The 17,057-nt window shown below is 36.4% G+C and overlaps 1 protein-coding gene across 3 annotated transcripts in view; it reads right to left on the bottom strand.

Annotated features, from left to right (window-relative positions):
• Window positions 1-17,057, bottom strand: part of THSD7A (thrombospondin type 1 domain containing 7A) — a 349,815-nt gene that overhangs the window by 247,794 nt on the left and 84,964 nt on the right. The gene's annotated exons all lie outside the window — the stretch shown is intronic.

Raw genomic sequence — 17,057 nt, 5'->3', positions numbered from 1 at the left:
GTATAGTAAATATTTTTTGAATGAACAAAGCCCGAGAAAGAGACATGAACAATTCCTGTTCTTCAGTTGTTAATTGAACCCCAAAAGATCATTATTGATCCTTTACAGTTAATAAATCTCTTTCAAATGTCTTCTCATTAACCTTCACAAGAACTCTTCAAAATGAGAGGGGAAGCTATTGTTAACAACCTGCCACTTAGTTAAAGATCTCTCTGTAGGAAATGCAGGAACCTGTATAGTGAGAAGATCAGATGGAAGGTCACCTAGTTTCTATACTTAGGTGCCATCCTAGGAATTGAAATCAAATTCCTCCACTAAAAATATCACCAATTAAATGTATGTAAATAAGCACTGCACACTGACTTCTTTCAGTCTACGACTGAGTGTCTGATACCCGGTGTTTCGGCAATGCAGTCTATCAACTGTCCAGGGCCCCGTTGATCTGGAAGCTGTTGACTGTTCTAACTGCATAGTCATCATCACTAAATTAGTCTTTGATGGACTCTGACACTTCCTATTGTAGGTATGCTGGTATGTCTGCCTGTACTTTTTTTTCAAAACTAAAAATTAATTGAATATATGTATCTAAATACGATGTAATGATCATTTCCCTGTAAAATATTGTCATGAAAACAGATAAATCAGAAAAAAACACACCTGCCTAAATAACACCGGTTTGATTTTAGGACCAGCAAATACAACCCTACTAGACAGGAGCTTCTGGCTACAGAGCATTTAAACAGTGAATCCAAGAAGTGACTTTTTTTTCACTCTTTTCAGATTGCATGAGTTGGCAAATCAACAATACTGCATTTCAGCTTTCACATAATTTATTCACTGCTGCAAGGAGACAAGACCCTCTAGGGAATATCCCAAATCTCTGTAATGTTACCTTTTACTATATTTTCCATTTAGCTACAGCTGACAGATGTGACAAAATTGCATGTAGCCGGGCAACTCCCCCAACGGGGCCTACAGAAGCAATTCCCACAGCTGTACCAAAGAAAGGCTGCAAATTATTCCACACTCAGGTTAAATTATTTCGAGTTAATTTGCACTTGAAGTTCTTTCTCCAAAGACACCTTTATTTCTCAATGTATCATAGAGCTGTTCTGAGCTGATTCTATTTAGGTTCAAAAACACTTCAAATTGGAAATCATCCAACACTGAAAGGAAGTACAAAGATTAAGGAATCTGCTGATTTCAGAAACGGTAATGTGAAGAGAGAGCGACGTCAATTATGGAAACGAACAGTTCTAATCATTTTAAATAGGTGCGTAAGATTGGAAAATCAGATCAGGTTTTGAGTCAGCGATGTAGCTCCAGTTTATTATTCATTTTATATAAAAATGACTTAAAATAAGCGTATATGCATGCAGGTGCCTTGACATGTCACTGATTGTTTTGTTTTTGCATTTCCAGTGCCAATACCCCTTACCATTGCTAAGAGTCAGATAACTGATTCAAGGCCGGCGTAACTTTTTTAAAAAAACTATGTTCCATGGCTATATAGTTTAGACTAAAATTAAACCCACAGTGAACTAGTATTGCTCTTTATATTATGCTTTCTATCCCTTCTCTCTGGAAAATAAACTTGAGAAAATCCACTAGAAAATGAAAAGGCACTAATTTAAGCTTTGTATCTTTCAGCTGGATATCCAGCTATTTATTAGCACTAATTTTTAATTTTTATTTGTTTTTTATAAGTCTGATTTTATGACCACAAATTCTTAGCTCAATGCACTAAAAGTATAAGTAAAATATATAAAAAATATATAAAAATATATGTGAAATATAAACTATAAGCACATCTTGCATAATGCAGAAGCATTCTTAAAAGTTGAGATCATGAGCTACCTTAAAACTAAATCATGGTGATGAAAATGTGTCCTAAGTAGATAAATGCTGCATGTTATCTTATAAACAGATTCCCCTTCAGACTCACCCTGAACTTCAGAATCCACTAGCTTTGCTATTTGGCTATTTTGCTACTTCTCCAGTATGAAATCTTCAACTTTCCAGTTATGTACCTGGAGTGTGAAAGTTATCACATAACTGACTTCTTGGATCTCATGTAAATAGTGTGCTATGAAAGTGGTTAGAATTTGCACTGATGGAAGTGTCAGGAAAGGCACTGAATGTGCGCATGCACACACACACACAGATGGCCCCATACATCTTGTGTTGTCCTAGACAAAGTCTTCTCACTTATTTAGAGGCAGTGGCAGAACATTATGTAAGAGAAATACTCAAAATTATATGGAGATAGATTCATTAGTTGAAGATTTTGTAAACAGTATATTTATTTTAACTCTTTGTAATTAAAGAATTACTATTTTTATAAAGTAATTACTTTCTGAAAATCACAAGGCATGTAACATGCCAAAGACATAAATCCTGTTTTACAGGAGGGCTTCTGATTGTAGACCAGGTTAAAAAGATACTACTTGTTAGATCAATTCCCGGCAGCCTTCCAAATATGGTGTAACAGAAGGGAAATTGATTAAATAATGTACTCTTTTACAGTACATTATTTTGCACTATTAAATAATAGTGCAAAAACCATAGTTAAAGACACTAATTTCAAATAAAAACCTACCATATGACATTGGAAATGTCATAACTTTTGGAAGACAGTTGAATTTTATGCAATTCTATTTTTCCTTATTAAAAAATTCACTTAAGAGTCTAACACAAAAATTATTAACTTTAACTGTAAGTATGTTGCCTTCAGTGAAAAAAATTAAGAGTTCTCTGTATAACCACATATAGATTCTTCACTAAAAATTATCTTATGACTAAAACTACAGCTGGAATGTTGTTATGTTTGCTTTCCTAAAAGTACATGAAAGATGAAATGATCTCTCACAAACATTTCTGAAAATCAAAGTCATTTATTTTGATCTTAATGGCAATCTCATGTGGGGACTGTCGTACCCTGGGTCTCACAACTCTTTGCTCTCACTGCCTTATCTAATAACGTGTTTTCATATTCATGATTATTTCATAGCCTGGGGAAAAATAACAGACTTCATCTCCAAGTAATTCCAGCTTCACTTTGGGAAAAATCTGTAGTTTTAAAGAACTGATTATATTTAAGTTTATATACCTAGGTTGTATGCACTATTTTCTTTAAAAGAACTGTAATCTTTAATTTGATTATTAATTTTATTTTACAAGAACATGAAAATTATCCTCCCTTTTCATATACTGATTTTTAAAAATTCTTTTGTAATTCTCATCATAAGAAATAGGTTTGTATACTTTAAAATAGTGATATATGCTTTAAAATTTAAACATGTAATAATATTTCATAGGGTTCCAGTTGCCATGTTTCAAGATATGCACACCATTCAAACTTAAAAAACACAGTATGTGTCCATTTTTCTTTTTTTTAATGAGGGATGTTGCATACCAAGATAAATTAAACCACACATGGAACATATAGTAAATATAAGGGCTTTCACATATAATTCATACAGGTTTTCAATATGTAGATCTTTCTTTAGAGTTGTATGCAAATCATTTGAAGATTTGATGAGTCATTTATTTCCTTCTTAGTTCAGCAATTCATTTTTTTCATATTTGAGATTTTTTTAAAGATTTTTCAATCCTCACTCAAGGATATGTTTATTGATTTTAGAGAGAAAGAAAGAGTGAAACATCAATGTCCCAAAAATCGATTTGCTGCCTCCTGCACTTACCCTGACCAGGGATCGAAAACCTCTTGGAGTACAGGACAATGCTCCAACCAACTGAACTACCTGTCCAGAGCCATCTTTGACTTTTCTGCAGTTTTTCTAAGCTATATACATCATTACAATTCACTAGGAAGATGTTTTTTAAAAAACAGAAAATAACAAATTATTTAAATTCCATTAAGTCTTTTTCTTAGCTACACTCTACTACTTAGAAACTAACAAAAACTACTGTATAGAAACTGCTGTTGTTTTCCTAGTGAAGTGCTTCAAAAACTTTCGTGTGCAAATAAATCATCTGGAACCTTGCCAAAATGCTGATTCTGACTTATTAGGTCTAGCACAGGAACTGACATTCAGCCTTTCTAATAAGCTCCCAGATGATGTAGATGCTGCTGGTCCTCAAGCCACATTTTGAGTTGCAAGGCTCTAGGTGCCATGCTCATGCTCCTTCTGCCTGCTTCCCAAATACCTCTACAACGGAAGGCTGTCTCAGACCACAGTCCCTAAGGTTGACTCATGTGATAATAACCGGGCTACCAACGGATCAGACTTCTGAACAAGCCTCTCTCCATCTCTCTCACCCTTTCTCTCTCTGTACTTCTCTCTCCATCTCTCTATCTTCCTATCTCTGTTCTATCTCTCATTCTCAATCTCTGCTTCTGTCTTTCAAGACCTGGGGACATCTGAGATCACTTTCTTCTGTGGAGGTGCTTTCTCACACCAAGCTATTAGCTGTTCCTTGCCACCTCCAAGCCTTAACTCTGACTGCCAGGTGTATTTCCTGGGTCTGAGGTCTGTCTACCTTCTAGAGATTTAGCAGTTAGAGCATGTGCACTCAGTAAATGTATGACTGTGTTAGTTTTCAATTGCTATGTAACAAGTCACTACAAACAGAGCTGCTTACATACTTCTGTAAGCCAGATGTCCAGTATGGTGTAACTGGGTTCTCTGCTCAGGGCATCATGAGACTGAAATCGAGGTGTCAGCCAGAATGGGTGGTTGACTGTAGAGCCTGAGGAAAATCTACTACTGGTTGTGGACAGAATCATGTACCTTGCAGCTGCATGACTGCAGTCCCTATTTTGCTGGTTATCCATAGGGAGTCACTCTCATCAAAGCAGCAATGGCCCCTCCAATCCTTTCTGTCGTCTGAATCTCTGACTTCTGACACCAGTCTGAAAAACTTTCTGCCTTGAAGGGTTCATGTGACTTTTGTCAGCTAGCCCCACCTGGATAAATTTCCATATTTTAAAATCAATTGAATTTGAACTTGAATTATATCTGCAAAGTGTTTTTACAGAGTACCTAGATTTGTGCTTGATTGAATAACCAAGAATTGGGAACCTCAGGAAGCCATCTTCAAATTCTGGCTGAGCAAGTTAAATCATTCTTTGTGTTCCAATTCATCTGTAAATGAGGATGGTGTGAATACCTATTTCATAAGACTATATGTAATACATTTGCAACACTGTCTAGCTCATGTTAGGTACTCAATATCTGTTAGTTACAAATATTATCGATAGTATGGTCACTGACATCTTTTGCTTCTTATTCCTGCCTCTGGTACTAGGCTAGCTCAGTGTAATTCTTCTTAGCTCCCTTAGACAGAAACTTGTAATCATGTATGCTCAGCCCTCTGGAAACTCTGTGAAGAAGATACTCTATTCAACAACTGTTTGAGAGAGCTGCTCAAGGCTAAGTATTTCTGCTCAGGGAGAACATGCACAACACTGAGCTAGGTGCTTTCTCTAGGCAAGATCAGCTCTCTGGACGGCCCTAGAGTCGATTTCACCCTTCCTAAGGGAACAAGCATGTGTTCTGTTGCTCACCATCATTCAAATTCACTTCCTGGCGGTGCTGAGGTGTCAAGAGTCTAGAAAACCCTTTCCCAAATTGTCTCAACTTGCCTAATTACAGACCTAAGAAGCACAACTACAAACTGTGAGAAATGGCTTCCAATTTTCTCCCTCCCTCTCCCCCCCCCACCCTCTCTGTCTCTCTCTCTCTCACACACACACACACACACACACACACACACACACAAAACGCTGCACTTATATTATTTCTGCATTGTAGGTTAGAAATCTTGGGGATTTTATTTCAGAATAAACAAAACCTTTTTCTACTAAGTGAACTTTGTTTTACTATACCCAATGAGTGTACAAGGATTAAAACTGGGTCAGGGCAGATCCACTGTCTGTAGATTTTCCAGGCATTGTATTGCATCTCTGGTTAATCACAACTGAGAAACTGCTATTCTTCTGAAGTTAATATTTGCTATTTTCTGAAGGCATCTGTATTTTTAAAAAGTATTTACAAAATGTACTACCATCTCTTTGCATAACACCTGGAATAAAGTCTTATATGCAGATAGCATTTCACAAATTTTTGTTCAGAAAATGTTAAATATACATTTTGGTCCCTGACTGTATTCTGACCTCTTTCCCTTTAATTTCACACATTATATATTCCTAATGCTTTGATCAAACAGACTCCAAGGGACAGTAGGACTTAGTGAAATTCACTGAGCAAATTAACATGCTTCATATAGCGTATCATTTTTGAAAGAGGAGCAAAGCCAGAAGATCAGAGAAGCGTCAGTAAAAGGCATCCCCTCTATCGAGTGCAGTGGAGAAAGAAGAAAGATTTCTCACACTGAAACTGGAATTAATTGGGATATAATTGGCAACAGACATGGACTTGAGCTGAAAACAAAACAGGTTTCAGAATACATAAGATTATCACTTAATTAATGGTATCTTTGAACCATAAGCCAATCTTTACACTAATTTTATACACAGAACAAGTATTTAATTGGGAGGAACAAAGCATAGAAAACCCTTATAAGGGTCTCTTAATAAAAGTAGAGAAAATACAGTTTTTACCTACAACTTATTAAAACTTTTAATTAAACTTTAAGGCAAAACTGCAAGCAATGAATCATGGTACCCTGTTGCTACTAATAACACAAAGCTGCCTGAATTCCAAAATCCTCAGTATTTTAAATTTTGACATGGGGATAAAATTAGAAATAAAATATTTTCAAAACATAGTAATAGTACATAATAACATATCTTGGTATATCTAAATGCAAGGTGGGGCAAAAGTAGGTAGGTTTACAGTGATCTATACGGAAAAAAATACAATAATTAATAAATATGATACAATAATAAACTGTATTTCATGGACTCACAACTGCAAACCTACTTGTGCCCCATTCTCTGTCATACTATTAATGAAATTATAATTTTTTTCAAATCATGCACAAGATACAATTTACATGACTTAACCCTGTGGGGAATAGAGATGTAGGTGGAATATATGTTTACAGCAGTATCTCCCTCACTGAATTTCTCTGACGAGCAAGGAGAAGAAGCAGGAGGGGGGACGGAGACCCCCAGGCCCATCAGTGGTATCTGAACCCTCAGAAAGGTCATACAGGGCTGGCTCCACCTCCAGGCTTCACACTTTTCTCACCAGCACCCCTTTGCCAATTTTGCTTAAATTAGTGAGGCTATACTTCTGTCACTTGCACCTAAAGGAATTCCATTCATCATCCAATCACCGTGAAGTCACACCTGCAGCAAGAACCTATTTTTATACAAAATCAGCAGTTCTTGGATTATGAGTTCTGATTATGATATCTTTAACTTCCAACTGGATTATTCAACTTCCTCCACTAAAAGTGTTTTCCAACTTCATTAAAATCTTGAGGACATTTACTTCTTTGATTTTCCCACATTTTTTCCTATTTATCTTTGACATAGTGTCCTATGACAGCATGTAGCGGTCCTACCAAAACCCTGATGTTATTCTGTTGCATGCTTTCTCCATACCTACACTGGAGTTTCCCAGAACTGCTGGGGGAAAAGACTGCTCATCAGCCAGGTTATCGTTGTAAGTTCATGATCATTATCCTCACAGAATTTCTGCAAATCATACCATTTTTCCTCTGGCCAATTCTGAGACACATATCCCATGAAAAAAGGAAAAGCATTTTAAATATTTTAAAATCTAGCTCTCATCAAACTTACCCCTTAGTTCCAGAATATAAACTTGCCTCAGACTTCGGAGCACACTAGAACACCACTGCAGAGGTTTCGACTTCCCGCTTCCAAACCCACCAAGCCTGCCCCTATTTCATTTCTGCCTAGTGATCACGATCCTGGGCATTGCAGCTGGGATCCTCAATTTATTAATGGGTGGCATTAAGCTTGTTTGTCATTTTTTATGACTTGGTTGCTTCACCTGTAAAATTGGAATTTCATAATCTCTATTTTATTGGCTTTGTTGCAGGATTAAGTTATCCATGTAAACTGCTTAATACGGGGCCTGGCACATAAGTTTCAATAAATCATAACTATTGTTATATTGTTCTTGTTGTTATGATTTTACAGGACTACTCTCTCTTCCTTGTCTTCTATTTCAATAGACAGGTTTTTCTCCCACTGACGGCCAAAGACTCCATTTGTCTTTTGACCCTTGCCCACTTCTTTCCACTTTTGTGAAGTGTTCACTATTAAGCAGTAGTTGTGGAAGAAATTTATAAAAGGGCAGATTTTGTCATCCTTTGGCAACATTTCTGCCAGCCCTACTCCCCAGCGTGGGGTTTGTGACCCGAGGCTAACCCTGGGCCCATGAGTTGTATGTGGATGTATATGTGCTGTTCTCCCACGTTCTACCTGGGGAGAAGGTCCATAGTGTATGATCTGTTAATGGTTCATGACCAAGAAAAGTTTAGGCAACTATTCCTCTATAGCTTCTGGGGACATATTTTGCCAAGTTATGTGATACCTTGGGAACTACATTATGGGGCACCATAAAGAAAATCAAGTAATTGAACATGTTTCATTTAAAATAGCTCTCTAATAGCTCCTACTTGGAGTATGTTTTTACCTAAGCAAGGTTTAATGGCTGCATTATGTTTGAAATGCCAATCATTAACTAACATTTCAAAACTAAGTGACTTAAAAATATAGCGATTCCCATGGAAAGACAGGAAAAATAAAGTACTGTTGGTTTCTTGCATGTAATTTAAAAGTTCTTGTCACTGTTGTGCTGACAACCTGAGATACAGTATCATCAAATATCAGAAACTTGACTCCCTAAACCTACAGATATAGTACACTAAGTAAAATAAAAGGTCTCACCATGATTATATTTGCTTAATAAGTAACAGAGATAGTTAAATAACTTAAAAACATGTTTAAGCTCTTCGGTGAGTAAAAATCATATACAAAGTTCAAAAGGTACCTATTATAAACTTTAATAATTTAATATAAATGTGCTTCCAAATTTAGATTTGCTTATCTAGCCAGACCAAGGTATACCTTCTACTTCTGAAAGGTGATCTGGTGATACCCACTTTGAGTGGGGGTTTTGATTCCAGGAACCCCGTTTCCTTGCAGAGGCACATGGGACTTGATTTCCTCTTCATCTCCCCTAAGTCAGCCTATTGCAGCCTGGGCTTATACTGTACCCCTCTTTCATTTATTCCTCCCACACAAAAAAGGGGGCAGGAGGAGATATGCCCTCTAGTTAGGGACTAAAGAGACAAGAGGATTTTTAGCTTTTACAATGTTATTAGATTTTATGATACAATCTATACTGTATTTTAGGTACTTTTCATCAAACTTGGTTTAATAGGCAAGTGATTCCTTTTTCTCCTAGGGGAAAATGTTTTTGGAGTACCATAACCCATGACAAATTAATTTCTGCAAATTAGTCCATGAATATAGTAGGCTTTACCAAAACAAGTAATTATCTTTCATGGTTTAATGGCTTATCTTCTCTATTCCAGCATTATTGTCACTCAATGCCTCTATGAATATCTATCACATAGTATGGCTTCCAGCTTGCCTTTAATATAGACTCTTTGAATAAATGAGTGAGCACCTACTATATTGCAACATATAAAAGCACACTATTATTAATCATAGCATTTTATTATTAGAGTCTCCATGCTACACAGATGATTCCGGTTATACTTTTTACTACTATACTTTGAAGCCACATTGATCTGGTTCTTACAAAATGTTTCAGAATTACCATCATTTTACACTTTAAAATTGATCTAAGAAGGTTTGTTATTTTACAAAGATAATATCTCAATGTAGTATTGTCAGACATCACATTTACATTAAAATGTGCTGCTAAAAAGGCACCACCTTGCAATTTGTATATGCACCTCATTTTGTTACAGCTGGAATATGTGTGCTGTGCCAGCGTCGACCCCAGTGGTATGGTCTGAAATATGAATGCATGCTAAATATTTTACAGACTAAGTGCTACTTTTATTGCAGTCCAAATGACTGTTTTAAAACAGAGGCTGCACATTGAACTTGATAGTGGGGAAGCACACAATAGACTTAAGAGGTTACGATTCCTCAGCAAGTAAAGGAAAACAGCATTAATTTGCAAAAATATTCTTTCTGTTTTGGCAGCTACCCAATCTACTTTTATTCACAAGGCTTGTCTATTCAGACAAGACTCGTGTTTTGCTTGTTTTCAGTCTTACATTAACATCTACACCTCAGCCCTTTCTTCATAAGAATTTCTATTACTTGGGTCTGAAAATTGACTAAAATTTTTAAACATTTGAGAACAAAAATATAAACTGCTTAGCAGGAATATGTCTGCATCTTAAAACAAGGTACCTCTACAAACTAGGTGAAATAGTACAAACCAGAGAAAATGTGTTCTAATCACTTCCAAAGATTAAGCCCAACTTCACAGAAAATCATTAAAATACATTTATCAGAGCTTAAAGAACCAGCAAGTTATTGGTAAATGAGTAATCAGTCATCTCGTTGTCAATATCTGAACACAGTAGATACCAAGCAATCCACTCAGCTCTGACTCAGGAGTTCCCAGCTTTTTCTTTGCACGCAAGAAGGGTTTCTGATTGACAAAATTTCCTTTTTTTTATTTTTTAAACCATGAGACAAAGAGGTAGACCACAGTGCAGTTGAAAGAAAACACTGTCCACAAAAGGGGAAAGTGACTTCAATATAAAAAGGAATGAGTTTCCAAAATGATTTAACCATTGAACTAAGCAGGTGACACTGCTTAGTGTCACCTAACTGAGGTTAGGAAATGAGGTAGTCCTTTTTGTCCCTGACTTAGAGTCACCCCTTGGAAATAGATGTTTGAATTCTCATCTCTAGCCATTGACACCATTAACAGTTCTGATTCCTTCTCTGGTTTTCTTTGAATTCATGCCCAAGTAGCTGTAAATCATAGTAAAGCCGCAGTAGGAAGGTAATCACAGTGTTTGTCTTTGCAAGAGATTTTCTGCCCTCCTGGTTTGAATGTTGCCTCTTAGTTATGGAGCTGTTAATTTTTTACAGGCCTTCTGTTTAACCACCACACTCTGCCCCATATGCCAAGTGTGTTGGCTGCTCGCTGAACCAGTACATATAACTCTGTTGGGTTCAGGAATCATGGAAAATTCTGGGCATTTATTATTAAGGGGAGCCCCAACTGACTTTTGTTTTGTCATTTGTTAGCTAGAATCAATACATTCTATCATTATAATTTCTGCAAATCCTTGGATGTGAGTGCCTGGCAGGCAAAACCATCAGAGAGAGTAAGACCTTCCCCAGCAGTGGAGAAATCTTATTCTTATTTTTAATTAACATGAAATGCACACTGAAACCAGGGGCTGGAAGACCCAAAGGATTCTGTTCTAAAGCCTTCAACAGCATGAGGTACACTCCGGTTTCCATGTCTGCATCCTTCAACGCTTATTTGATATTCCTTTGAAATTCACTTGGCTTGGGCCAAAATAACACTTAAAAGTGAAATAAGCTCATACAAATAAAACATTTTATTCAAGGATCTCTCTATGTTTTCTACTTATTTTTTCTAGACTGTCAAGAAGTTTGGATATGTGTATTTTACCATGATTACTGAAGCCTAAAAAAAGAAGCCAATACATTGGGTAAGAAAATAGCACACAGCTGAATCAAATTGAGGAATGCCAATGGGTCACGCAAATATTTCTTGCAATTTCCCCCATTTTATATTCTTTTTCACCCCATTTCTATAATCTAGAAGATAATTCCAGCTTCTCTGACTAATCAAGATTTATTAATCTTCAAAATGCCTGGCTCAAAGCCTGGAATTAAAGCTGGTTAAACAGATGTTACATATATATTACAGAAACAATGTTATAATTTATTTCCCAGTGTTAAACATTTATAATTATTCCTTCAACTTATGTGGGTATAGTTGTAAATCAGTGATACTTTATAATTACAGGTAATAAGACATATTTAGTTTTTTTTTAATTAAGTGGATTTTTCTCATAGGTGTGAGGTTTTCCATAGGTGTGAGGATGTTTTCCTAGGTTTGAAAAAAAACAAAGGAAGCAACAATGAGCAGAAACCACAAATATTTACCGTTTGTTTTCTAATACAATGTGTTGGCCCATTGCTGTTTTATAGTCTATTGAGGGTGCAAACGGACAACATCCCCACACAAAGAACTTCTGATAAAATCAATCAAAGATCAGCAACCTGAAAGAATGAAATACAAATCACCATAAAACCTTAAGACCTTTAAAAGAAATCAGTCTTTCAGGAACTAGGTCTTCTCAGCTGTAACATGGAGACTCTTGAGTAGATTATCTGAAAATTCCACCCTAGCTCTGAATTGTTGTGCCATAACATTTTCTCCACTTATTCCAGCGCAGGGATTTATGCCTTCTCTGAATTCAAAAGTTTTGGGCCACTTAGCTGACAGTTCTCTGTCATCTGTTGTATACTCTGACATGCTGCTTCCACAATCATTAACAAAGAGTTATGGTGAATCAACTAAACATAGCCCTTAAGGAGTTTAGATGTACAGAATATTATTTAATGTGACTTCTAGATGCCTAGTCATTGTATGTGGGCAAATAAAGCACATCAACAAAGGGAACATAATGGAAATTTTAGCAATATGTGATGGATGTCACACGAATAGTTTAGAAAGCTATTTTAAGGAAAATTCAGACAAGGGAAAAATTGAACCACCTTGATTTATTTTGAACTTACTATACACTGAACTCTCTACTAAGCCCCAGAAAACTAGAAAATGTATAAGACACGACCCCTGCTTTCACGGAAAACTCTAGTATAACCTGAACTAGTCTACAAAGAAGACAAGGCTGCAGGGTTTTTGAACCACCAGTTATTCAGGATATTTCAGCCCCTGCTTTGTTGAAGGCTCTGTTCAAGCTACATAGGAGCGATGTGAAACACATCTTTACATTCCCCATGGTGTCTGGTACATAGTATGTAACCAATACCTCTTAAGTGATAGATTCTCTTTACCACATGAATTTATACCCCAAACACCCTACTATAGTCAGATCAGCCTGCGATTAAAAAAAAAAGCTGCTGGTATGATTTACACACCACCTGAGTGCCAGAGCTGCTGTCCTTTCTGACTTACCAATGTCATGATTTGGCCTTGTAAATGAGTTATGATGAGTTGAATCACTTATAATTCAGATTTGAGTCTATGGCCATAACTCATAGCTAGGATAGAAGAAACCAGAAGGAGCCTCTTCTCTACTTCAACTACTGTCTCTTTTGGTCTATATTTTAGCTTGTACCTGACATATTATTAAAAAAAAAAAAAAAAAAAAAAAAAAGACAAGGCCTTGACAGACACATGGGAAGTAGTTTAACTTAGGGAATATTAAATACCGGTAAGAATCAGTATTTCCAGGTTGTTTAAAATGGTCTTTTTCTTTTTCTATCAAAAGGGATATAAACATTGAGATTTAGAAGGGAAATCTTAACCAGGAAGCCACAGAGAGCAAAGCAAGTTTGTCAAGAAACGTAGTAGTTCCTGCTAGTTAAAGCCTGATACCTTTCCACATGATGTGAAAGCTAAAGGTAGTCTGGCTCCCCACCAGGATCAATGCAAATGCGATTTCCTACTTGGATGCAACTTCATGCAGCCAGGCTTGCTGACTGCTGGGGCTCTTAAAAAGTCAGATAAAATATATGTGCTACCCACAAACTTCTTTAATGTCACTGTACTTGAGTGTTGTGGATTTTCAGGCCAATTTAGTTTTACAGTCTGACTACTGAAAACACAAATAATCGAATGAGCACTATTTACAAAATCAAGGGGTCTGTTGTATATATTGAAGAAGTGGTTTCAAAACTTTACCTAGCATCAGACACCCATGCAAGCTTGTTAAAACATATCACTTGGGGTGAGGCTCGAGAATTTGCATTTCTAACAAGTTCCCAGGTGATGCTGATAGGCCATGCAACAAGCCTTGTGAACCAGTGCATCATGGATAAATTAAACATCTATGATGAGAGAGAAAGGGAGAGGGGGAGGGGAGAGATGGAGAGAGGGAGAGGGGGAGGGACAGGGGGAGGGACAGGGGGAGGGAGAGGAGATAGAAAACTTTGATAGAGAGTTATTGTTCATGGCTTTTCTAATTTCAAATACATGTACTTCCTGTAACTTATTTTTCTTTCAGACAATTTGGGAAAGCTGAATCAGGAATCAGAGCCCCAGTAACTCTTTGTTCCATCTACTCATTGAGGCTTAAGTCTCAGAAATGAAATTCAGCAATGGGTAGTGTAAGTCTTCAGCTACAAAAATGAGCAGCAAAACTTTATCTGCAAGTCCCAAGGGGGTGGAGGCCAGAATTATTTGAGGGTAAAATCCAGGAGAGATATTCCCTGCTGAATACTTGTATGCAGAATTAAAAAGCATTTCTTGACTTCTAATGCAGAGAATCTGTATGCTGACCTACTTCTGAAGAAAACAGAATTGATCAAGTTTGCAAAATGCTCCGAGGAGGATAAGTGCTTTATTATTTCACCCGAGAAGCCAAAGAGTGTTTGCATTATTAAATTTCTATTTGTTACATGCCCCTATTGACAGAATATCATCTGCTTTAGATCATCCAAGTATTATGCAGATTACATCAAAAATAAGAGAGGAAAATATAAAGTTGAGTATAAGTTTCGAAATCTAATTGCCTGTTATTGCTACTTGTATAATTGTGACTATTAGCTTACTTGATAAAATAATGTTCTTATTAATATGATTTAAGACAATAGATGTATGTATTAAATGGTCTTAAGCTGCATTTATTAAATAATGCATATTTAATATTTTAATTCAGCAAACAAATTTATAATTTTCTTCCTTTGTGGAAGAACCTTTAGGACTATTCCCAGTACTGTCTTCTTTTATCTCTAAGGGCCAGTAAAAACCTCAGGAAGGTGATGGAAGGTAAGTCAACCAGATGAGCAAAAGTGCTCTAAGTATTTAGCTAAACTCACAGGCAAAAAACATTGGATAACATTGCGCCTCTGTCATTTCAAACCGTGGGTTTTGTCCTCCACTCCATGTGCTATAAATTAAAGGGCAGAGTGTGTCTATCCTTGAGCCACACAGACCTGAGTTCAGATCTGATTCCTTCTGATTAGTTGTGTCAACATCCCCAGGTGCACGTGACATTCCTGGAGCCCAAGTGAAGATTCAGAAATGCTGTTTAAATCTTAAATGTGGCATTTATTTATAAAACTACTTAATCTCTCTATTCTTATGTTTCTTTTCCTTTACATATAAAAAAATTCACATTTGCACTTCCATGTTTTAACATAATCAATTTCCTCATCAGGAAAGCTACAAGATAAGACTGGTATTAGGAGTATGTGGAATAATAAATGTGAAGCTATAACATGTAGTGCAGTGTGGGTACTCAACATGGAAATTTTTGTTAAGGGAAAGATGAAGTGCTAGCCAGTTATATCCCAGTGTGACCCGGGAGAAGTCTGTAACCCCAATGAAAACAGACAGCTCAGTGGTGCTCCAGCTTCATCTTATGGGTAACCACTCTGGGCAAGAGAACTATAGTCAAGGCCAATTAATGTGTGACTGTCCAAGCTGAGATAAGAACTATAATTCTTATCAGTGGGTCCTGAAATTTTAACATGACTCATATTTTGTTAATGGAATGCTGGTAATATATATCCTTTTTTTTTCACATTGTTGGTTGAGATCAGTAGGGACAACTGTAATAGAACAACAATAAAACGAAACAAAACAAAAAGTGCATAGAACAGAATAGAAAAGAAAAAATAGAACAGAAAAGTAAAGAAAATGAGTGCATTATATAAAGAACTTTATTTCTTGAAACTTTTAAATTATATATGTATGTACATACACTGTCACAGTTTTAAAACTACTGTTTTAATGTGGGTCACAGTCAAAAAAGTTTAGAAAGCACTGATATAATAAATCCTGCTGTACTGAGATCTCCAAATGTGTGAATAAAGTAATAGTATAATGAAATTTTAAATTAGGTTCTCTGTGCAATGAATAATTCATTGTGACATACAAGCATTTTCTCAAGTAATCCTCATATCCACCCTGTGAGACGGGTGTTTTTATTTTCCACTTCGTACAGACTGAACTTCTAAGACCTTTATCAGAGGCCCTTGTAATAGCACTTTGGTTGAATTAATGCATGTTTTCATAAGTAAATAAATGATTCTGACTCGATCCATTACAACACACTAACAGATTTAAAGACACTTCCCTACTCTGTGCCCTCTGTTTTTTTTTTTAAGCAAATAACCTGAAAATATTTTGTTAATTTAAAAATTCCATAGGAAAAAGCAGTTTGCCCAGAATTTCAGTTGAAGTACAGAATATTTGGAACTAATAGATACTATTTGATTAAACTTGCCAGAAAACAGCATGCACAGAGCACTCTATGTCACTATTCTCTCTCTTTGGTGCCACTCTTCACACATGGATCTTCTCAGTCAAGTTTAAAGAACTCCAGACTTTGAGTCCACAACAGATTTTTTTAGTGTGGCCATCGCAAGAGGTGTATCCAGGCTAGCTGAGAGGATCCAGGAATAACCGTATGAGGAAGGGGTGCAGGGGAGCACACCCTTCTCATTTTCCCACAAGTCAGGCTGTGCAAGTCTGCCCACGTGGCTTCCATGGTTCTCTCATCCCTTGTAGTTATGGAGAATCAGATGGAATAACTTGGCTTTTCCAGGTCAATAAAAGTTGGGTCAGTAATTTGAAGTATTCATTGTTCAAGGAAAAAAAAGGTGTGTATGAAAGAAGTGGATAATTATATTAAATTTATGCAAATTAAATTCTGTGTGGAAAATCAGATTATTTTCATTTAAAAGCAAAGAGACCCTTGTTACATTGCAATAAAGCTTCATTCGTGATGAAGTAGAGACTCCCAGTTTATATGAGAGTAATTCTCCAAGGACACTCCAAAATACAACAAAGTCAGTTTAGCATTAGCTGATTAAATAGTACAATAGCAATTCCAGGAGAAAGAGGGGGGAAAAGCCATGATGAGTG

The sequence above is a fragment of the Phyllostomus discolor genome, chromosome 10 (assembly GCF_004126475.2).
Source record: "Phyllostomus discolor isolate MPI-MPIP mPhyDis1 chromosome 10, mPhyDis1.pri.v3, whole genome shotgun sequence".
Lineage (NCBI taxonomy): Eukaryota > Metazoa > Chordata > Mammalia > Chiroptera > Phyllostomidae > Phyllostomus > Phyllostomus discolor.
The sequence above is the reverse complement of the archived record's forward strand: the minus strand, read 5'-3'. Positions and strand labels throughout refer to the sequence as shown.